Here is a 24786-nt window from a genome sequence, read left to right on the forward strand (position 1 = left end):
ATGCATAACAAACTTACAGCTGGCATCATACTCAATGGTGAAAAACTGAAAGCATCCTCTAAGATCAGGAATAAGACAAGGATGTCCACTCTCAACACTTTTATTCAACACAGTTTGAAAGTCCTAGCTATAGCACTCAGAGAAGTAAAGAAGTAAAAGAAGTAAAGGGGATCCAAATTGGAAAATAAGAAGTTAAATTGTCACTGTTTGCAGACGACATGATATTATACACAGAAGATCCTGAAGATGCTACTGAAAAATTACTAGAACTCATCAATGAATTTGGTAAAGTTGAAGGTTACAACATTAATATACAGAAATTTGTTGCATTTCTATACACTAACAATGAAAGATTAGAAAGAGACATTCAAGAAGTAATTCCACTTACCATTGCATGGAAAAGAAAAAAAAAAAACAAACAAACTAGGAATAAACCTATCTAAGGTGACAAAGGACGTGTACTCCAAAAAGTATAAGATGCTGAGGAAAATATCAAAGAAGACATAAGCAGATGGAAAGATATGCCATGCTCATGAATTGGAAGGATCAATATTGTCAAGATGACTCTACTACCCAAGGCAATCTAAAGATTCAATGCAATCCCTATCAAATTACCAATAGCATTTTTCACAGAACTAGAACAAAGCATCTCAAAATCTGAATGGAGACACAAAATACCCTGATAGCCAAAGCAATCTTGTTCTAATGAGGTGGATGAACCTAGTGCCTTTTATACAGAGTGAAGTAAATGAGAAAGGTAAATATCATATTCTCATGCATATATACAGATTCTAGAAAAATGGTACTTGAGAATTTATTTATAGAAACTGGGCTTGGCTAGTGGCTCAGAGGTTAAAGCGTCTGCCTGGAATGCGGGAGACCTGGGTTCGATCTCTGGGTCGGGAAGGTCCCCTAGAGAAGGAAATGGCAACCCACTCCAGTACTCTTGCCCGGAGAATCCCATGGAGGGAGGAGCCTGGTAGGCTACAGTCCATGGGGTCGCAAAGAGTCAGACACGACTGAGCAACTTGACTTTCACAACTTTCAATGGAGAAACAGACATAGGGAATAGACTTGTGGACATGGGGAGAGGGGAGGAAATTACTCATTTCTCTGATGAATAAACCAAGGGTTAGAGAGTTTAGGTGTCTTTTCCATGATCACCCCAGGAGCTGGAAGAAAACTTTTCTGAGTATAGTTTTGTTGGCTTAATTAATACAGACATGTCTTTAGAGTCATAAACATAAGTATTTTTATTGTACCTAGGTTTTCTAGAAGTCAAATAAAACGTTAGTTCTGCTACAAAATTTGTTAGCTAGAAAAATAACTTGTGTGCATGCTACGTCTCTTGAGTCATGTCCAACTCTTTGTGATCCTATGGACTCTAGCCTGCCAGGCTACTCTGTCCATGGGATTCCCCAGGCAAGAATACTGGAATGGATTGCCATGCCATCCAGTAGGGGTCTTCCCAACCCAGGAATTGAACACATGTCTCTTGAGACTCCTGCATTGGCAGGCATATTCTTTACCACTAATATGATAATATTTTTATAAGTAAATCAAATATAAATAAGGTAAGTTTTTTTTTTTTTTTTGGTGAACTCTTCAGGAATAATTATGTTTTATAGTATGTCTACTTAAAATAGTTTATCCAGATTTTGGTAACTTGAAACTTCAGAGTTTTGCAAAATTAAATTAAATTATGAAAGTCCAGATCATTCTGAAATAAAATAAGATCCTGAAACATTAATTACTTCATACAAGCTTTCTTTTACAGAGAAACTAAAGATATTTAGGACTCAATAAATACATTTAGTGTCACACTGAGACATGATAAGAAAGCATGTTTTTAGGAATTATAAATTATAAATAGTGTTTATGGGTTTGCCAATCTACAGAAAGCTTATGAAAAATACAGTTTGTAACTGCTTACTTCTTAGTTTTCACTAGAAATTTAGGTTTTTCAAGAGTTGAGATTTCTAATTAATATATGTTTCAAGTTACCAAAAATTCTGTACCATACTGGTCTAAAGAGGATTGCTGACCCCAAAATCACCTTAAAACTATGTCCAAACAGAAGATAAATGACACTCATCACAGGATAAGCATAAGAAGGAAATAGCTATCCAAAGATGCCAGACCTGACCCATATAGGGCTTTCTTAGATTTTGTATATGAATCAAAAGTTTTTCTATCATGGCCATAATTCAGATTTTAGAAATCTATCCAGTCGTTGGGTTTGTAGTCAGTATTTCCTGTTAACTTGGTGGATTTCTTCTCTACAAGGCTCTGATTGAATGGCCCTCAGAAAATTCATTTTAGAGGAAAGAAGTTGTAGTTCTATTTGGACCATTGATATTACTAGATAGGATCCCATCACTTAACTGATGTAATAATATCTTCTCTAACATTGACCATAATTATGAATTTTCTTTAAAGATTACTCAATTGGAACAAAGAACTGAATTCCAGTATAAAGCCATAACTCCCTGCTCATTAAGAATGGGTTTATATGGACAACACCAAGCTAAGGCCATTCAAGTTTAAAGATCTCCTTATGTTGGTAACAATTAAATCATACTAAGAGTAAGCCTAATAACACCAGAAAATTGAGCTGGGTTCCTTATGAACATTGCCACTGCATTATTACCCTTACAAACAGAAATTGTTATAAAATAGACTGAGTCAGATGACCAGGGTTATACTGGGTTGTATCTAATGGAACTGAATGACTTTGTAGTACCAATTTATGGCCCAGGCATCCACCTGGATGAACAGGACAGTACCCTACGATTCTTTTGGATACAAGGCTATTTAAGCGCCAATTTAAACATGACATAGTAAGTTGACTATTGGTACAAGTTTGACACATCAGGAAGCCTATATTTCATTGGTATGATCATTCTGTAGTGATTTTTGTGTGTGTGTTTTCAGGAGGATTGGAGTATATAATCACTCATATTGAAGCCTTAACAAAATTCATTCAACAGGTCTTAAACAATGATGATCAGGCTAATAGTCTAATGATTTCTGAGGTCTCTATGATGAGAAAAATCATATTATAAAATGACATGGCCCTCAATATCCTTATAGGAAGACATCTGTGCCACATTTCCAACTAAATGTTATGTTTTTATACCAGATGAATACTTCAATATAATTCATTTAATGAACCACATGAAAAACCTGATTTCTGTCTTAAGCAATCCATGCCTAAGTCTTGAAAACCTCTACATTTAAATACTTACTTTGTTGTTGCTGTTGTTCAGTCACTCAATCAGTCATGTCTGACTCTTTGTGACTCCATGGACTGCAGCACACCAGGCTTTCCTGTCCTTCACCATCTTCCAGAGCTTGCTCAAACACATGTCCATTGAGTTGGTGATGCCATCCAACCATTTCATCCTCTATCATCCCCTTCTCCTCCTGCCTTCAATCTTTCCCAGCATCAAGGTCTTTTCTAGTGAGTGGACCTTTCTCATCAGGTAGCCAATGTATCAGCTTCAGCTTCAGCATCAGTCCTTTCAATAAATATTCAGGACTGATTTCCTTTAGGACTGACTGGTTTGATCTCCTTGCTGTCCAAGGGACTCTCAAAAGTCTTCTCCAACAACACAGCTCAAAAACATCAATTCTTCAGCTCTCAGCCTTCTTCATGGTCCAACTCCGACATCCATACATGACTACTAGAAAAAAAATAGACTTGACTATACAGATCTTTGTTGGCACAATAATGTCTCTGATTTTTAATACACTGTCTAGCTTGGTCATAATTTTTCTTCCAAGGAGCAAGCATGTTTTAAATTTTTTTAAATCATGACAGTCACCATCTGCAATGATTTTGGAGCCCAAGAAAAGAAAATACAGTCTGTCATTGTCTCCATTATTTCCTGTCTCTTTGCTATGTAATGATGGGACCAAATGCCATGATCTTAGCTTTTTGAATGTTGAATTTAAGCCAGGTTTTTCACTCTCCTCTTTCAACTTCAACAAGAAGCTCTTAGTTCCTCTTTGCTTTCTGCCATTAGGGTGGTATCATCTGTATATCTGAGGTTGTTGATATTTCTCCCCACAATCTTGATTCCAATTTGTCCTTCATTCAGCCCAGTATTTCTCATGATGTACTCTAAATATAAGTTAAATAAATAGGGTGAAAATATACAGCCTTGATGTACTCCTTTCCCAATTTTGAACAAGTCTGTTGCTCCATGTCCAGTTATAACTATTGTTTCTTGACCTGCATACAGATTTCTCAGGAGGCAGGTAAGTTGGTCTGGTATTACCATCTCTTTAAGAATTTTCCACAGTTTGTTGTGATCCACAGTCAGTCTTTAGAGTAGTCAATGAAGCAGAAGTAGATGTTTTTCTGGAACTCTCTTGCTTTCTCTATGATACAATGACAATGGCAATTTGATCTCTAATTCCTCTGCCTTTTCTAAATCCAGCTTGAACATCTGGAAATTCTCTGTTCGTGTCCTGTTGAAGCCTAGCTTGGAAATTTTGGAGCATTACCCTGCTAATGTGTGAAATGAGTGCAACTGTGCAGTAGTTCGAACATTCTTTGGCATTGTCCTTTGGGGATTGAAAGGAAAATGACCTTTTTCAGTCCAGGGGCCACTAGTGAGTTTTCCAAATTTGCTGGCATATTGAGTACAACACTTTCAGAGCATCGTCTTTCAGGATTTGAAATAGCTCAACTGGAATTCCATTACCTCCACTAGCTTTGTTCATAGTGATGCTTTCTAAGGCCCACTTGACTTCACATTCCAGGATGTCTGACTCTAGGTGAGTGATCACACAATAGTGGTTATCTGGGTCATTAAGATCTTTTTTTGTTGTTGTTAATAGTTCTTCTGTGTATTCTTGTCATCTCTTCCTAATCTTTTCTGCTTCTTTTAGGTCCATTTTGTTTCTGTTCTTTATTGTGCCCATCTTTGTGTGCAATGTTCCCTTAGTAACTCTAATTTTCTTGAAAAGATCTCTAGTCTTTTCATTCTATTGTTTTCCTCTATTTCTTTACATTGATCACTGAGGAATGCTTTATTATCTCCCCTTGCTATTCTTTGGAACTCTGCATTCAAATGGTTATATCTTTCCTTTTCTCCTTTGCCTTCTGCTTCTTTTCTTTTCTTTTCTCAATAAGGCCTTCTCAGACAATCAATTTGCCTTTTTACATACTTTCTTCTTGGGGATGATTCTGATCACCACCTTCTTTACAATGTTATGGACCTCCATCCATAGCTCTGTAGGCACTCTGTCTATCAGATCTCATCCCTTGAATCTATTTGTCACTTCCACTGTATAATGCAAGAGATTTGATTTAGGTCATACCTGAATGACCTAGTAGTTTTCCCTACTTTCTTCACTTTAAGTCTGAATTTTGCTATAAGGAGTTCATGTTCTGAGCCACAGTCAGGTCCTGGTCTTGTTTTTGCTGACTGTATAGAGCTTCTCCATTTTCAGCTGAAAATAATATAATCAATCTGATTTTGGTATTGACCATCTGGTGATGTCCACATGTAGAGTCACTCTTGTGTTGTTGGAAGATGGTGTTTGCATAAGTAAATATTTACTTATGACTCTATTAATGCTACTAGTTATATTATTTGCATTCAGTGTTATAGGATTACTGTTTCTTGTATTACCAAATGTGTGACTGAGTCTCCTATAAAAATAATGATGACTTAGACAACTTGATATTATTGGCCAAATATATGGCTGTATATGAGATCAATGTATCTCCACATATGGGAAAAAGCAACAAGAGGAAACAATTTCCTGGGCCATAGCAGACTAGTAAGACAAGTGGCCCAGGGACTTTTTGCTACAATTAACATGGCCTGGCCCAGTAATAGCATATTGACTGGTCTACCAAAGAAATCCTTAGACCTAGAAATGACCTTTCCTATATCCAATTCATAAATTGGTCATGAAATGTTTCAAAAACTTAGTTGAGTTACAAACTACATGGTGCACTGTGAACTAAGCAATGTCATTTGCCATCCAGTTCTGTGAGGATTGAATCATTAGCCACTGCAGTAGATTACCTACAGAAACACTCTGCAGGGAAAAGATGAGGTGCTCTGTTCTCTGGGGATACTGGCAAAATAGCCCCTCAGATAGTTAGAAATATGTCAGAAGAAATTTTTATGAACTTGGATTCTTGCATCTTCCCATACAGTAAGTCCCTTATATATGAACTTTCAAGTAGCAGACTTTTAAAGATATGATTTGTTTTTATTTCCATTATTCTAGGAGGTGGGTCACAAAGGATCCAAGATATCACTTCATCCCAGACAGAATGGCCATAATCAAAAAATCTCACAACAACAAGGGCTAGAGAGGGTGTGGAGAAAAAGAAACCTTTCTGCACTGTCAATTGGTATAGTCACAATGGAAGACAGTATGGAGAGTCCTTTAAAAACTAAGAGTAAAACCACCATATGACCCTGCAATCCCACTTCTAGGCATATACCCGAAAAAAAAAAAAAAAAAAAAAAAAAAAAAGACACATGTACCCGTGTTCATTGCAGCAATATTTACAGTAGCCAAGACATGGAAGCAACCTACATGTCCATCAACAGATGAATGGATAAAGAAGCTGTGGTACATCCATACAATGGAATACTACTCAGCCATTAAAAAGGTACACATTTCAGTCAGTTCTAATGAGGTGGATGTACCTAGGGCCTGTTATACAGAGTGAAGTAAGTCAGAAAGTGAAAGACAAATATTGTATATTGACACATATATATGGAATCTAGAAGGATGGTACTGATGAATCCATTCACAGAGCAACAATGGAGACACAGACATAAAGAACAGACTTATGAACAAGGGTGGAGGAGAAGAGAGAGAGAATGAGATAAATGGAGAGAATAACATGTAGAGCATATGCACTAACATGTAAATAGATAGACACTGGGAATTTGCTGTATGACTCAGAGAACTCAAACTGGGACTCTGTAATAATCTATAAATTATTAATATCCTGAGAAATCTGTATACAGGTCAAGAAGCAACAGTTAGGACCTGACTTGGGACAATGGACTAGTTCCAAATTGGGAAAGGAATATGTCAAGTCTATATTGTCACCTTGGTTATTTAACTTATATGCTGAGTACATCATGTGAAATGCCAGGCTGGATGAAGCAGAAGCTGGAATCAAGATTGCTGGGAGAAATATCAATAACCTCAGATATGCAGATGGCACCACCATTATGGCAGAAAGCAAAGAGGAACTAAGAACCTCTTGATGAAAGTGAAAAGAGGAGAGTGAAAAAGCAGGCTTAAAACTCAACATTCAGAAAACTAAGATCATGGCATCATGTCCCATCATTTCATGGCAAGTAGTTGGAGAAACAATGTAAACAGTGACAGACTTTATTTTCTTGGGCTCCAAAATCACTGCAGATGGTGACTGCAGCCATGAAATTAAAAGATGCTTGTTCTTTGGAAGAAAAGCTATGACCAACCTAGACCACCTATTAAAAAAGCAGAGACATTGCTGACAAAGGTCCATCTAGTCAAAGCTATGGTTTTGCCAGTAGTCATGTATGGATTTGAGAGTTGGACCATAAAGAAAGCTGAGCACTGCAGAGTTGATGCTTTTGAAACTGTGGTGTTGGAGAAGACTCTTGAGAGTCCCTTGGACTGCAAGGAGATCAAACCAGTCCATCCTGAAGCAAATCAGTCCTTAATATTCATTAGAAGGACTGATGCTGAAGCTGAAGCTCCAGTACTTGGGCACCTGATCCGAAGAACTGACTCCTGGGGAAAGACCCTGATGCTGAGAAAGATTGAGGGCAGGAGGAGAAGGGGACAACAGAGGATGACAGGTTTAATGGCATCACCAACTTGATGGACGTTAGTTTAAGCAAGCTCAGGGAGGTTGGTGATGGACAGGGAGGCCTTTCGTGCTGCAGTCCATGGGGTTACAAAGAGTTGGACATAACTGAGGGACTAAACTGAATAACCTATAGGGGTGGGAATGGGCAAGGAAGTGGGAGGGAGATTCAAAAGGGAGTGGACATATGTATATCTATGGTTAATTCAAGTTGATGTATGACAGAAATCAAGTAGATATTGTAAACCAATCATCAATCCAATATAAATATTAAATAAAAGATACGAATGTGCATTCACATGTCTAATCATGTAAATTAAATCTATTTGATGAGGTGCTGTTATTAGGTTTTGTGGTACCAGAAACTGAACATAGAATGGTACATGAAGCTGTTCAGAATGCAACCCAGGGCTACTATGTCATCTATAATGAGAAAAAAGAACTACTGAGCAGACAGCACTGGATCATTTTTTCAAGAAAGTAGAAAAAACCCTCTGTCTCCAGCAAGGAGCCAGAACCTGTGCCATCAGCATCAAGTGTGAGTGAAACTGCAGCTTGCCCTCCATATCCTATTGCTGACAATCCCTCTTCTCCCAACTCCTCTCCCTCCTCAATTCAGTAACTCTTTATTCCTGTTCACTCAATGCCAGCCCCTGTATGACAGTTGTACTGCACTACTCTGCTTTCCAAGGTACTGTACATAAGATTAAAAATGTTTTTTTTGTGTGTGTGTGTGTGTTTTATGTATTATTTATGTGAAAGTATTATAAACCTATTACAGTACAATACTGTATAGCTGAATGTGTTAGGTATGTACCTAGGCAAACTTTGACAGACTTATGAAAAAATTGGACTTATGAACTGAGAGAGCCAATTCCTGGCAGGTTCATAATAAGTCCAAAGTCCCTGAGGAGCAGAGAGGGAGGTTCTTAAGGAGGTGAAAAGGACACACTTTTTTTTTTTCTTTAATCCCAGGGTTGATGATTGCACAACAAAACAACAAAACATAACCTCATCTTGCTCAAGGTTATGTTTTCCCTTAAACTCTGTGCCAATGATTATATAACAACAATGTATCCTGTTTGAGGACACGTTTTTCCTTCCTGAGAACTTTCTGATTAATCCTATTATTTTAAAATGTAAATTATGTTACATTTAATTCTGTTAAAGCTGTTAAGATCTTTCTATTGTTAAATTCTAATCCTGTTGTCTTAAAATGTAACTCGTGGGAGTGGATCTGGTAAGATCTTTGCGACCTTGAGACATTCTTTTGATTTATTGTAATAACCAATTAAGAAAGTATATAACTCCCTTCCTAAAACTAGTGACTGGGGCACTCTCCATCCTCTTCTGATGTCTGTGTCAGAACCTTTCTCTGTCCCTTTTTCACTTTAATAAAACTCTGCTACACAAAAACTCTTGAGTGATCAAGCCCGGTCCCTGGTCCCGAAGCTAAATCTTCTTTGGAGATCACAAATCTGACATCGTTCACTGTAAGCTATCCTGAACACACTCTCGGAACAGAACTTGTTTGTATGTAGGGGACTTGTTGTCCTTAGAAAAGCACTAAAGTTGTTAACTGAGATTTCTGTTCCTCCCAATTAGCTGTGTCCTTCTTCTGAGTTGTGTGCTTGATTATACGCACCTCTTCATCAAAATCACAGATATGCTGGCCTCTCCCCTTACCTCTTGGGAACAATTTGTCTCAGGTGAGACAATCTCTCGGTGCTGAGGAATGCTTTTGTCCTCAGTGGGGCTTTCCAGGTGGCTCAGTGCTAAAAAATCCTCCTGTCATGTAGGTGACGTGGGTTTGATCCCTGTGTTGGGAAGATCCTCTGAAGAAGGAAATGGCAACTTGTTTCAGTATTCTTGCCTGGGAAATCCCATGCGCAGAGGAGTTTGGCAGGCTACAGTCAATGGGGTAGTAGAGAATAGGACACAACTTAGTGACAGCAAACACATAGTCCTCAGTAAGTGCCCAAATAATACTGAAACTCACAGCTCTCACAGCAGACGTTTTTATTTCAGTTCATGATTAAAACAATTGAAATATCTATGCTAACTTTCACCTATAAGTTTTGGAATAAGCAGATGAAAGTCTTCCTTTTTAAATTACGAAAATCTTCTTATTACTAGTGTTTTTAATTTCTAGAGTTCTAGTTACTAGAGTTACTATTTACAATTTGAAAATAACTGAAGTAAACATCAAATCAAATAAGTTATTCATGTAAAACTTTCATCTTTTCTATAATTTTTAATTATCTTTTATGTTTCATTTATATTCACTTATTTTTTTCTATTTAAGTTGGTGATCATTTTCAAAATGTAAAGTAGAAAGGTAGGGGCTTTATTATTATTAAAGTATCAAATACAAGTTGCAATTACTTAATGGTGGTGAAGAACAAAAGATGGAAACAGGTAGGTTGTTTTTCTGGTGGTGTGTGTTTTCACTAATGTATGGAGCCATAATTTCAGAAACCATGTGACTTTCTGGAAAATCAATGATATAATATATATTCATGGATCATTATTTTATCATACAAATATTTCCTTTAGTTTAATCTCCCAAAAGGTACATGATAATGTGTTTTAGATATATTAAATAATGGTTTGTAACCTTTTTCTTCATTTGGTCAATAAATGATTAAAAGTATTTTAAGGTTAATGATTTGATGATGTAATCAATCATTCTAGCTACAATCTGCCACCAGGGCTTCTCATTTTGCAAATGATTTCTTGATAATTATCACAAGAAGCACATCTGTATGCTGGTTGAAAAGTTAATTAAAATGTGATTCCATCTGGTAGTCCAGTTGGGAATGTCACTATTCAATTTAATCTACATTGAGCTGAAATAAACTCTGCATAATCAAAAGATATAATGTAGTGGGGTGCACAGAGATGTAAGTTAGCTAGTGTTTCACATGTTCAGTTAATTCTCTTTTCTTTCTCTTTTAATTCTTTTTTCTTTTATAAAAGTTAGAAACCTGGGAAAAAACATTTCCTAATGATTTTCTCATTATGGGTACATTTCCCTTTATGTGAATTTTGTATAGCTGCATATTTATTCCTATTTTTCCCACTCATTTTTAGTAGGATTGAGAGAGTTGATGTGAGTGCATTATTCTCTCAAAGCTACCGACTTCAATCACTCATTTTGTTCTGATGCCATGTGTATTGGATTCCTATTGCTCTTGTAAAAAATTACCAGTAACTCAGTGATTTAAAACAATACAAATTTATTACTTTACAGTTCTGGAAATCAGAAGTTTGAAATGGGTCTCATGGCTACAATCAAGCTACAAGTTTGGTGGTATTCCTTTAGGAGGCTCTCAAGGGGAATCTCTTCTTTGTTATCCCAGTTCCTAGAACCTGTCCATATTCCTTGGCCTGTGTGTCCCTTCTGTCCCCAAAGCCATCAGTGAAAGATCAGGTCTTTTGTTTCTATCTCTGATTCAGACTATTCTGTTTCACTCTTTCTGTTACAGGATCCTTGTGTTACATTGAGCCTACTCACATTGTACATGAAAATCTCTTCCTCTTAAAATCAGTTGATTAACAACCTCAATTCCAACTGTAGCTCTAATTTCCTCTTGTCGTGTAACATGACATTCATGAGTTTTGGGGACTGAAATGTGGACACTTTGGAGGCCATTCTTCTATCCTCCACACATTGTAACCAGTTTATTCTAATCCTAATGCTTAGGTAGAGAGGTAACTGGTGCCCATCCTGTCTTCTCAGACTAATTTGAAACAGTTTGGCTGATGTTTCTCTGGTTTGGCTGATGATTACTAGTTTGCACACATGCTGACATGTGTTTCTAGTTATGGATTTTTCCCAACAGATGGATTCATTTCGATATATGGCAAAACCAATACAATATTGTAAAGTTAAAAAATAAAATTAAATTAAAAAAAAAAGAATTGGAGATAAAACTTAGAATTGAGTTCATATAAAAATGCATATCTTTTCATGGAAAGGCTGAACTTGGTTATTATGGGTTGGCTCATATTCCATCTTTTGAACTTTTTTTTTTTTTTAAGTGGAAAGTGTTTATTTTTCATTAGTTAGTTTTGCTAAATTTAAATAGGCAGGCCATTAGACTTTGCTTGTTGAAATGCAATTTTAATCCATCTCTAAATTAGAGATTTCAAGGCAAATGTTTAGCAATTTATTTGCTCATACTTCTGCATATAAAATGCACCCAACAAGAAAACTATAAAGCAGCAGTCCCCCAACCTTTTTGGTACCAGGGATCAGTTTTATGGAAAACAATTTTTCCACAGACAGAAGTTGGGGGGATGGTTTCCAGAGGATTTAAACACATGACAGTTATTGTTTATTTTATTGTTCTATTATTATTCTATCAGCTCCTCCTCAGTTCATCCAGAATTAGATCCCAGAGGCTGGGGACTCTGCCATAAATAATTACTACTAGGATAGTGATATTGCAAACATAAACATTATTTACATATGGAACAATCATTTTAAAACTAAAGAAATATAAGAAGTTCTGATGCTGATAAGATGTTTAGTCTATCAATCAGATTTTAATAAATAGAATCAATAGGATATATACTTATATACAAAAGGGTTTGTTATACAGACTTATTTTTCATTAAAAAAAAATTAAGGTATAATCAACATGTAAAAAGCCGTTCATATTTAAAGTATATAGTTTGGTGAGTTTGGGGATAAGAACACACTTATGAAACCAACCACCATTACCATGGACACGTCCATTACCTCCCAAAGTTTCCTGCCATTCCCTCTATTATTATTGTGACTACTATTTTTGAAGCCTGTTTTTTTCCCCCCAGTTTTGCTGCTGCTATGATGCTAAAGCTGAAACTTCAGTACTTTGGCCACCTCATGCAAAGAGTTGACTCATTGGAAAAGACTCTGATGCTGGGAGGGATTGGGGGCAGGAGGAGAAGGGGACGACAGAGGATGAGATGGCTGGATGGCATCACTGACTCGATGGACATAAGTCTCAGTGAACTCTGGGAGTTGGTGATGGATAGGGAGGCCTGGCCTGCTGCGATTCATGGGGTTGCAAAGAGTCGGACACGACTGAGTGACTGATCTGATCTGAAGCTGCTAAGTGGCTTCAGTCGTGTCCGACTCTGTGCGACCCCATAGACAGCAGCCCACCAGGCTTCCCGGTCCCTGGGATTCTCCAGGCAAGAACCTTGGAGTGAGTTGCCATTTCCTTCTCCAATGCAGGAAAGTGAAAAGTGAAAGTGAAGTCGCTCAGTCGTTCCCGACTCTTAGCGACCCCATGGACTGCAGCCTACCAGGCTCCTCTGTCCATGGATTTTCCAGGCAAGAGCACTGGAGTGGGGTGCCATTGCCTTCTCCGTCCCCCAGTTTTATTGAGAGATAATTAGCATACATCTAGCTTTCATAATGGAGAAGGCAATGGCAACCCACTCCAGTATTCTTGCCGAGAAAATCCATGGGCAGAGGAGCCTGGTAGGCTGCAGTCCATGGGGTCGAGAAGAGTCGGACACTACTGAGAGACTTCACTTTCACTTTCATGCACTGGAGAAGGAAATGGCAACCCACTCCAGTATTCTTCCCTGGAGAATCCCAGGGACGGGGGAGCCTGGTGGGCTGCCGTCTATGGGGTCTCCCAGAGTCCGACACGACTGAAGCGACTTAGCAGCAGCAGTTTTCATAAAATTCTGTTCTAATAGTGAAAAGATATATTACTTGGACTTGTTTTGGAGAAAATATAAAAGTAACTATGAATGTGTTGTACATAGTGAAGAGAAGAATCCCAACAATCACCCAGATCACATACAAAGAAAAAAATACATTTTTAGGATATTTAAGGCAAAGTTGCATCATTTGGCCTACTTTATCTTCAAAAGTGTCCTGATTGTCCAATCCCTTTATGTGCAAGAAAGTTGAAAAGAAATACATACACATCATATTTATATATTATATTCACACAATATTTACATAATATATGTTGTTTATATACTATACATTGGAAAATACCTTGATGTTGGGAAAGATTGAGGGCAGGAGGAGGAGGGGAAACAGGATGAGATGGTTCGATAGCATCACCAACTCAATGCACGTGAGTGTGAGCAAACTTTGGGAGATAATGAAGGACAGGGAAGTCTGCAGTCTGTCAGGTTCCAAAGAGTCAGATACAACTTAGAGACTAAACAACAGCAACAAATAAAAATCAACCTAAATGTAAGAATGAAAACTTTTATATTCCAAAATTTTTTAGAGGAAATTACATCTCTTATTATCACTTCTGTGACCATTGTAAACATATATTGTAAAGACTTTAAAATTATCCAAATATTACACTTTAGTTAACAATTCAAAAATCTTTAAAACATTTCTCACATGTATTTGTTGACTATGTGACATCTTGGTGCAGCATTATATATATATGTATATATATATATATATATATATTTAACTTAGAGGGTAAACATGATCATGTATCTTACTTGGACATTATGTATTGACTATTTTGGGGTTAAGTTTCTTACCAGATACTTCCATGATGTTCATTCTGATTATGATAAAAAAGAATAAGGCCACAGTGAAAGCATACGAGCTCACATGATAAGCTTACTCTGCTGCTGCTACTGCTAAGTCACTTCAGTCATGTCCGACTCTGTGCAACCCCATAGACAACAGCCCACCTGGCTCCCCTGTCCTTGGGATTCTCCAGGCAGAACACTGGAGTGGGTTGCCATTTCCTTCTCCAATGCATGAAAGTGAAAAGTGAAAGTGAAGTCCTCTCTGACTCTTAGTGAAACCATGGACTGCAGCCCACCAGGCTCCTCCATCCATGGGATTTTCCAGCCCACCAGGCTCCTCCATCCATGGGATTTTCCAGGCAAGCTTACTCTAGACTTCACTATAAAATAATCATGTATTGCTCTACTTCACAATACAAAGCTCTATTTATATTGAAATGTTCAGGGGAAAACATAAACCACAGAGACAAAATGCAATGCTCCTGGCACTGGGGCATCAAATGTACTTTTTGAGCACAATTTTAATTTATTTTTTACACACGTTGTAAAAGAGAAAGTTTAGATGAGAAGACTTTATGTCTCCTATTTTTCTCTAAGTCAATCAGGATTCATCTCTGCTCTGCACTCAAACCTTTCTGCTCATTCCACCCTTAGTGAAGTCTGAGGACAGGCGAGGAAAGTCTCGTGGAGAGATGAGTTCATGAACTGTGCTTGTCCTTGTTTCCCTATGCGCTCCCACGTTGTTGTTCACTGAGCAGGAATATGTTTATTTGCAGGACTGTGGCATTCTCGTCTTAACGAGAGGTTAATTAACCCTCCCTTGGCTTAATACTCATTAATTTTATTTGCCAAGGCTTGCCCAAGCTAAGTTTCTCTGGGGCATTGATTTTTTAATCTGTAGACTGTAAAATGCCCTGTAATTAATGCAAAATTGTCTCTTAATGCAGATACGTGTTTTTCTGGTGAAAGAATCCAGGTCTTTATAAGACACACTGGGAATTCTGACCAACATTATTTGAAGAATCACTGCTTTAGAGTAAGCCAGAACATCTCCCTCTTGGCATTCTCTCTGTTAATAAAAACTTTATGGACTATGTGGCATTTCACAGTTATACCTTGTTTGGGGACATTTTGTATTGGAGAGCAAAAGATGTCATTATAGTAGGGGCTCATAACTCTATTTTTAAACTAATGAATCAGACTGTTATACCAGCAGTGAATTATTTAGTCCTAAACATCACTCGTCTTAGTCTTGTATGTATTACGTGTGCAAGTAAATTAGGTTCAAAGGGAAAAAAAATAAAACCATTAAAATCTGTTTTCACAGTTTCCTGATGATACCAGCTACAAGACTAGAATCATATAACATCCATTACCCCATCTATTTGGAAATCTGGTATTTTAAAATTTTCATGAAGAAATAAAAAGCATTCTAAGTCTACACCAGTGCAGACAATTAGGGCCAAGAAATGACTTACTCCTTCATCACAAAGAATAGATTCACGTCATTTTTATCATTTCTTTTATTTATTTTTTTAGCCTTTGCCTGAATCAACCCCTGAGCCATATATTTGTCAAAAGGTTACTGGGTCTTCCTAGTGAATTCCTTGTGAACCCACGGAATGTAGCACCCCAGATCCTTCTATCTTCCACAGCCTCCAAAGTAGGTTCAAATTTATGTCCATTGAGTTGATTATGCTATCTAACCATTTCATCCTCTATTGCCCCCTCTCCTCTTCAGGTCAGGTCAGTTCAGTCGCTCAGTTGTGTCCAACTCTTTGCAACCCCATGGACTGTAGCATGCCAGGCTTCCCTGTCCATCACCAACTCCTGGACCCTACTCAAACTCATGTCCATTGAGTTGGTGATGCAATCCAACCATCGCATCCTCTGTCGTGCCCTTCTCCTCCTGCCTTCAATCTCTCCCAGCATCAGGGTCTTTTCAAATGAGTTACTTCTTTGCATCAGGTGGCCAAAGTATTGGCCTTTAGCATCAGTCCTTCCAATGAATATTCAGGACTGATTTCCTTAGGATGGGCTGGTTGGATCTCCTTGTAATCCAAGGGACTCTCAAGAGTCTTCTCCAATACCACAGTTCAAAGCATTGATTCTTTGGCACTAAGCTTTCTTTATAGAAAGCTATACACCCTTGTCCTCTTGCTTTCCATCTTTTCCAGCATCAGTGTCTTTTCCAAAGAGTTGGCTTTTCACACCTGGTGGCAAAAATATTGGAGTTTCAGCTTGAGCATTGGTTCTTTCAAGGAATATTCAGCACTGATTTTTTCCTTCAGAATTGACTGGTTTGCTCTCCTTGCAGTCCAAGAAACCCTCAACAGTTTTCTCCAGCACCACAATTAAAAAGCATCAATTTTTTGATGTTCAGGTTTCTTTATGGTCCAATTCTCACATCTATACATGACTAATGTAAAAACCATAGCTTTGACTATACAGAACTTTGTCAGCAATGTGATGTCTGCTTTTTAATAATACACTGTCTACGTTTGTCACAGCTTTCCTTCCAAGGAGGAAGCATCTTTAAATTTCATGGCTACATTAATCATCTGCAGTGATTTTGGAGCCTCAGGCAAAAAAAAAAATCTGTCACTGCTTCCAATTTTTCCCTTCTACTTGCCATGAAGTAATGGCACTGGATGCCACGTTCTTAGTTTTTTGAATGTTGAGTTTTAAGCCAGCTTTTTCACTCTCCTCTTCAACCCTCATCAAGAGGCTCTTTAGATCCTCTTCATTTTCTGCCATCAGGGTGGTATCATCTGTATATCTGAGGTTGTTGATATTTCTCTCAGCAATTTTGATTTCAGGTTGTGATTCATCCAGCTCAGCACTTTGCATGATGTACTCTGCTTATAAATTAAATAAGCAGTGTGACAATATACAGCCTTAATGTTCTCCTTTCCTAATTTTGAACCAGTCTGTTGTTCATGTAAGGCTCTAAATGTTGCTTCTTGACCCACATTCAGGTCTCTCAGGAGACAGGTAAGGTGGTCTGCTATTTCTATCTCTTGAAGAATATCCACAGTAAGTTGTGATCCACACAGTTAAAGGGTTTAGCATAGTCAATGAAGTACAAACAGATGTTTTTCTTTGGCTTGTGGTTTCTCTGCCTTTTCTAATCCCAGCTTAGAAAGTCCTTAGTTCATGTACTGCTGAAACCTAGCTTGAAGTATTTTGAGCATTACCTTGCTCACATGTGAAATGAATGAATTTGTATGATAGTTTCTCTTTGGCATTGTCTTTCTTTGTGATTTAAATGAAAACTGACTTTTTCCAGTCCTATGGACACTGCTAAAATTTCCAAATTTGCTGGCATATTGAGTGCAGCACTTTAACAGCATCATCTTTTAGAATTTTAAATACCTCAGCTGGAACTTCATCACCTCCATTACCTTTGTTTGTAATAATGCTTCTGAAGGCCCATTTGACTTCACACTCCAGGATGTTCAGCTCTAGGTGAGTGGGCACACTAGTCATGGATATCCTGATCATTAAGACCTTTTGGTATAGTTTTTCTATATATTCTTGCCACCTCTTCTTAATATCTTCTGCTTCTGTTAGGTCCTTATCATTTCTGTCCTTTATCTTTCTATTATTTTTCTATATTTCTTTTCATTGTTTGGTTAAGAAGGCCTCCTTATCTCTCCTTGCTATTCTCTGGAATTCTTCATTCAGTTGGGTTTATCTTTTCCTTCCTCCTTTGCCTTTCACTTCTCATTTCCTCAGCTATTTGTAAAGCCTCCTCAGACAACCAGTTGGTCTTCTTGCCATTCTTTTTCTTTAAGAAGTGAGAAATGGAACATTTTCTGACATGTCAGTAAACAAGGATGTTACAGTCACCAGCAATTGCAGCCACCATGGATGATGAGCTGGTGAGCCGTGAGAGAACTCAGGAAGGAAAGAATACCTGCCATCTAGCAGCCATCAGACTGCAGCCCCTTCCCATGGTGAGCTCTGAGGAAGTTCAGGATGTGAAAACAGAATACTGGCCCTAGATGGCTGAGGTGCATATCAAAGGAATGATTTCAGTGAGCCCAGACTCTTGCCATACATAGAAAAATGCTAAATTTCTTAGCTTGGGTTATCTGATTTTCTTTAATTAGCAATAATATTTTGACATTCAGACTACCTGCCCTTCCTTGAAAAACTCCTATTATCCTGACTCCTCCCCTCACTTCTTTGAAACAGTTTTCTCAGGGTTTGCTGAGATGCTGTCTGCCCCTATCCTGAAGTCCTACAAATTCCCATCGAATAAAACATAATGCTCAACTTTTAGGTTGTGAATATATATATATATTTTTAATTGACAATAGTAATAGATGATAATGCTATTTAGGAAGAAGCAATACCACATAGTGGCTATTTACAAGTTGTAAATAGAAAGGAAAAGAAGAACTTAGTATTACATCCAGTTTTTTTGCTTTGATAACTGGTGGATAGGAGTGACATTTAATTAAATGAATAATGTAGGAAGAAGAATATATTAAAGGGAAGGCATGGGCAGAAGCTCCTTAAAATATTTTCAGTGACTAAAATGCCTATTTTATTGCACTAAAAACTGAGGTCTGAGCACATAGGAACAATCTGTAAGGTTTCTCTTGCCAATTCTTTAGAAAAACAGTGGCACGTGTGTCCACAGAAGGGTGTAATAGAGCTTCACATCAAACCATTGAGGGTGTTTAAAATGAGCCACCCCAAACTGCCAGTCTGCAAGTGAATTATTTTGAGCTGAAGAAAATGAAGGCCCAAGAGACTCAGGAAGAACTTTTTATTTTCCCCTTAACTACCTAAAGTAATTTAGATAAAGGACCTGGCTTAGAGAGAGAGCTATTACAAGAGATAAGTTTCATCTGCATGGCACACAAATATCTAACTAACGTCTCATCTCAACTTCCTGTGAATTTGCCCTCCTCCCCTTTGAAGTTCCTGGCTCCTACTCCACTCCTTAACTCAGGATTCATTAGCCTCAACTACTCAACTTGCCCTTGGGTCTTAAATCTCTGGAACCCCAGTATGCTTGTAGTTAAATTTATTTTTCTCCTGTTAATCTGTTTCACATCAATCTAATTAATAGACCAGCAAAAAGAACCTAAAAATTTAGAGGAAAATTTTCCTTGCCAAATTTGAGAAAGTTTATCTTTGTAGCAGAAATTATTCACAAACTGACATTCAAGATATTGCCAAGCTATACCCTTCTTTGAATATGATGTGATCTCAGGCTGTCAACTTCTCTATGATAACTACAGTGACTGTGTAACTGTGTCAATAAAAGGTCCAAGAAGCATTATAAGGATCTAATCTCCAATGGAGATTAGATATAGTAGTGAACCAGGAAGTGAGTGTTATTAGCTTCAACAATTTCCCACTTTGATTTTTCAGGTTGTTATGAAACCACAACTGGGACCAACATGTTGGATCTGGTTTGTGCTGGTTGGTGGGAGCCAACTGTTGAAGCTTCAGGAATATGGTGGCTAGATTTTAATCACAGGCATTATTAAGGAGTTAATTTATATAAAGTCACAAATAAGTTATATTAAAACAGAAATAAACACTTAACTCATTATTCTTACATTTTTGCTGTTGTATTATTACCTAAGCTCTTGAGGTTATTAACGTCTACTATATCTGTATATTAGAAATACTATATAATGGTGTTTACTACTTTGCCACTTTTCTCAACTCTGTATTTAATGAGGTCACATTGGTAGCTTGATCTCAGTCATGGTGAGAATATACCATTGAAATCAACAAATGCTACCAGTTAGGGTTTACTGTTTCTTTGATTGTTAGGTTTAAGATTGCAGAGAAAATATTAATGATGGAGATTAAATTTAAAAATGTGTTTTGTCTGTAGCCTTATAGTTTAAGTAAAATTTAAAACTTGAAGTTATATTCTTCCAGTATTTGAAGACTATTATTCAATTTACTAAAAAAATGATTCATCACTGAACATTGATGAATAGATGACTTTCTAACAGGTTTTCTTACTGTCAAATAAAAGCATCACACAGAATTTTTGTCAGAACAACACTCATCTGTCAATTGCAGCCATAGGTTGGCTATGGATATAATATATCACAAAATTAATTAAAACATTCTATGATAATCAACTGTATGGAATTTACAATAGAAGTGTTACATATTGTATTATTATTTGTAAATTGTGTCTACAAATCCTTCATAACAGTAAGTCTGTAATAAGTGTGTGTATGAGTATGCATGCAGATTTTTTTGTTTGTTTGTTTTTGATGAGCATCTACTAAACACTTCTGTTTCAGAAATGGAACCAATGGCTTGACCACTTTCATGGTGTACAAGTAGCAACATGTGGAACTAACCATTGTACTCTAAAATAGCTGAATACATATTCACGGGATATTCCCAGCTCTGCAGTCAAAATTTTAAACTGATATATTAGAAGCAAATTAGATGGGTAATCAAAACTAAGAAAATAATATTACTCATATGAACATTTTATAAATTTTATTTATTCTCTTGTATTACATAAAGTTTTTGAAAGTCTAATTTACTTCTCAGATTAGAGGCTAAGAGGAGATATTTCTATCAGTATGGGGTTTTCAAATTTTGTACATTTTTACATATCATCTCATTGACCCCCATAAAATCTGTGAATAGACAAAAATGTATTATCATAAGACACAGCTGCGGATAGCTGATTGTGCAGGATCACTTGTATTCATGCACAGCAATCCTTCACCAGAGCTAAGAACAGAATTTAGGGCTTTTGGTGAACTTGCTATTAAAGACAGCTACAACTCACCACACAGATTCTCCTTTTCTACAAAACTACTGTGTGCTTGGAGCCTGTTTTCTCTCTCCCAGGTAAGAGAAAAGCAGAGGACTAAAGAGATAAGAACAATGTCATTGGAGAAAGAAGCCCTGCAAAAGATTTCAGAAAAAGAGTTTTTCTTCTTTGTGTTCTGAATCCTGAATGACAGGTTTAAGATTGCTTTTTGCTTAATTTATGTTGTGAATTTCTTCTTATGATTATCAATAAGTTCTCACATGAGTATGCAATCATAATAAGAGTCAAACTTCAGCAATTTCCTGACAAGTTAGAAAGCAATAAAATACTCCTAAGTGGTATATCAAAGAAGGTGACATTTTTAAACCAGAGGTGTGGTGATACCTATAAATCATCCAGGCATCCCTCTTGAGATTTCTATTCTCACTTGGAGAAGCTATTGGGACAATACACACAGAAAATGTCATCCAGAGGAAAAAAAGAGTAACTTTTGAGAAAATAAGATTTGGAAGTCTTAGGAAGCTTACGTAAATTGGAGAAGAGAATGTTATCTATCTCAGTTCTTCTCACCCCATTATTCATGCTTTATCTACACTTCTAAAGGTTTGAAACTTAACACATAGTATTAAAAGTAAAATATAAATGGCTTATCATAGCTTCTTAAGAAATATCTTTATTTGAACGTGTAATCTAATTTCAGGTCTTGTTGTTCAGTCACTAAATCGTGTCCGACTCTTTTCCTACCCCATGGAATGTAGCCTTCCAGGCTCTTCTGTCCATAGGGTTTCCCAGAAAAGAACACTGGAGTGAATTGCCATTTCCTTCTCTGGAGGATCTTCCTGAATCAGGGATAAAAATCGCGTCTCCTGCATTGGCAGGCAGATTCTTTACCACTGAGCCGCCAAAGGAAGCCCATGACAAATGTTACGTACCTAATAATAGGAAATACCCTCAAAAAGAAAAGTATTTTTACATTTTTCAGGCTAAATGGATTAGTTATCTTTTGATACAAAAAAAGAAATCCTTTGATTTTACACAATCTGTTTCCAAGCTATGCTGCTGCTGCTGTTGCTAAGTCGCTTCAGTCGTGTCCGACTCTTTGCAATCCTATAGACTTACAGAAGTCTTTCAAGACAGAAAGTTCTTGTGAGTATGTAACAATAACATACTAAGAAAGTACAGAACACTTGAATCAATGCACTGCTGCTGCTGCTAAGTCACTTCAGTTGTGTCCGACTCTGTGTGACCCCATAGATGGCAGCCCACCAGGCTCCCCTGTCCCTGGGTTCTCCATGCAAGAACACTGGAGTGGGTTGCCATTTCCTTCTCCAATGCATGAAAGTGAAAAGTGAAAGTGAAGTCGCTCAGTTGTGTCCGACTCTTAGCGATCCCATGGACTGCAGCCCACCAGGCTCCTCCATCCACAGAATTTTCCAGGCAAGAGTACTGGAGTGGGGTGCCATTGCCTTCTGTTCCAAGCTATAGGTTTATGAAATATCAGAGTTTTCTTAATCTTTTTGTATCTACTATAGAAACTTTGCAGTTCTTATTTATATGTTAAAAACAAAACAAAACAAAAAAAACAAAAACAAAAACCACCTCTTCCTTGGGATTTCTCTGCCATGTATTTCCAGTCAATATATAGATTGTTTCTATCATTAGTTGAAAAAATAATAATTGCTATATGCCAAGTATGATGATATACAATTTTTCACTAACTCATTTACTCTCATGAAACATCTTCAGATTACAAGCTGCTGTGTGCTTTCAGATAGGGAAGCTTGAGATGTTTAAAAGTTAAATGTCTCACCCAGGGAGTAGTTGTGAGTGCTGGAGTTAGTGCACCTGTTAGTGCTGGAGATCTATCTGATTTTAAGTTTCCTTCTTAGAAATTCCACTTGTTTGCATTGGGAAGGAGAGACAATCTAGACAGAGTTTATTTAATTATTTATTTATTTCCAGTTCAGTCGTGTCGACTCTTTGTAACTTCATGGACTTCAGCAAGCCAGGCTTCCCTTTCACCAACTACCGAAGCTTGCTCAAAGTCATGTTCATTGAGTGGTGATGCCATCCAACCATCTCCTCCTCTGTCATCCCCTGCTGCTCCTGTCTTCAATCCTTCCCAGCATCAGGGTCTTTTCTAATGAATCAGTTCTTCACATAATGTGGCCAAAGTATTGGAGTTTCAGCTTCAGCATCAGTCTTTCCAGTGAATATTTAGGACTTATTTCCTTTAGGATTGACTGATTTGATCTCCTTTGCAGTCCAAGGGACTCTCGAGAGTCTTCTCCAGCACCACAGTTCAAAAGCATCAATTCTTCAGTGCTCAGCTTTTTTTTTTTTTTTAATAATCAATGAAAATACTTAGCCAATAAAAGGGATGAAATTGGATCATTTGTAGTGATGTGGATGAACCTAGAGTCTGTCATACAGAGTGAAGTAAGTCAGAAAGAGAAAAACAAATATCATATACTAACACATATATGGAACCTAGAAAAATGTTACAGAAGACCTATTTGCAGAGCAGTACTAGGGACATAGACAAAGAGAATGGACTTGTGGCCACGGGAGGGGAAGGGAAGAGTGGGACACATTGAGAGAGTGACACTGACAGATGTACACTACCATGTGTGAAATACAGAGCTAGAGGGAAGCTGCTGTACAGCACAGGGAGCTCAGCTTGGGGCTGGGGTGGGATGCGGCAGTGGAACAGAAATCCAAGAGAAAGGGGACATATGTATACGCACAGCTGATTCACTTTGTTGTACAACAGAAACCAACACAGCATTGTAAAGAAACTATACTCCACTTAAGGTGAATAAAGCATTCAGAGACCCTCCTCTCACCACCAGAAGTAGAATATTGGCTCTTAATTGGAGAATCAAGTAGGAAACATACTGCTATCCACTGTAAAACATGGGCAGATCTAAACACTCAAAATCCAGAATATCTAGAATATCTAGACATCCAGCACTTAGAAAGGGGACTGCAGTGTTGAAAGACAAAAAAGGTTGGGGGAAATTTGCATTGCATCATAGCATTCCAGAGACTCAGATGGCAAAGATTTGGCTTTTGGGATTTTCCATTTGGAGCCATCAGAAAAGAATCACAGCCTCCAACACATGCCCAGGGAACAGTCAAATCAGAGAATGAGGACAATAAGTAGCAGCACAGGTTTCTGGGCCGGTCTTTCAGGGCTAGATTCCACTAGGACTCAACAAGGAGAAAGAAATCCAGTATCCACGAAAGGAGGAACAGTGGCTACCATGGTTACAGTGATTATGATGGGAATGGCTGACCACGCTGGGCACCTATGACAGATGTTACACAGAGAGCTGGTCTACAGTACTGAGTTAAGACAGTCCAAGATTTTCACTCATTGTTAAATAGGAACAGATCTTGTGGGACAAAACATAACCTTATTGTTCCTCCAGTAAATAAGTTTGTATGTAATTAGGATGGGTGATTTCAGACATATAAACAGATAAGAACAGATTTATTTTAAGACCATATAAACATCCTAAGCAGTTTCACAAAGTCCAATAAAATTGCATATAAACAAATCAAACACAATTTCACTCAATAGCATCACAATTTGAAATACTTAAGCATGAAGTGATTACTTATGCCTCGACCCCGAGATATTTGT

General features: G+C 37.5%; 1 protein-coding gene and 1 pseudogene across 1 annotated transcript in view; one reads left to right on the plus strand and one right to left on the minus strand.

The window, feature by feature from the left end:
- Positions 1 to 24435, plus strand: part of LOC102282413 (basic immunoglobulin-like variable motif-containing protein pseudogene) — a 55795-nt pseudogene extending 31360 nt beyond the window's left edge.
- Positions 1 to 24786, minus strand: part of MARCHF1 (membrane associated ring-CH-type finger 1) — a 479021-nt gene that overhangs the window by 324105 nt on the left and 130130 nt on the right. The window lies entirely within an intron of this gene.

The sequence above is a fragment of the Bos mutus genome, chromosome 6 (assembly GCF_027580195.1).
Source record: "Bos mutus isolate GX-2022 chromosome 6, NWIPB_WYAK_1.1, whole genome shotgun sequence".
In the NCBI taxonomy this organism is placed as follows: domain Eukaryota; kingdom Metazoa; phylum Chordata; class Mammalia; order Artiodactyla; family Bovidae; genus Bos; species Bos mutus.